This window comes from Alligator sinensis, unplaced genomic scaffold (assembly GCF_000455745.1).
Source record: "Alligator sinensis unplaced genomic scaffold, ASM45574v1 scaffold1318_2, whole genome shotgun sequence".
In the NCBI taxonomy this organism is placed as follows: Eukaryota; Metazoa; Chordata; order Crocodylia; family Alligatoridae; genus Alligator; species Alligator sinensis.
Window position 1 is genome coordinate 61,068 of NW_005843067.1, and position 233 is coordinate 61,300.

The following is a 233-nucleotide window of genomic DNA, read 5'->3' on the forward strand; positions in this document are numbered from 1 at the left end:
CCCGCCACTGCAACTGGGATTACTCCCCCGCGGAGAGGCCCCGCCCCGTGACGTCACTTAATTTTGTTCCCGGCCCCGCAAGCTATCGCCCCGCCCCCGGGGGTCCTTATGACGTCACCTCAAGCACTGGGGAGGGCTGGAGGAATTCTCCGTCTAACAGCCCCGCCCCCGGAGGGAATCCCCTGACGTCACTGCTGCCCCAGGGCCCTCCCCCCGCCCAGGCCAGCCCCGCG

The 233-nt window shown here is 69.5% G+C and overlaps 1 protein-coding gene across 1 annotated transcript in view; it reads right to left on the bottom strand.

Annotated features, from left to right (window-relative positions):
- Positions 1–233, bottom strand: part of AP5B1 (adaptor related protein complex 5 subunit beta 1) — a 5,682-nt gene that overhangs the window by 4,797 nt on the left and 652 nt on the right. The window lies entirely within an intron of this gene.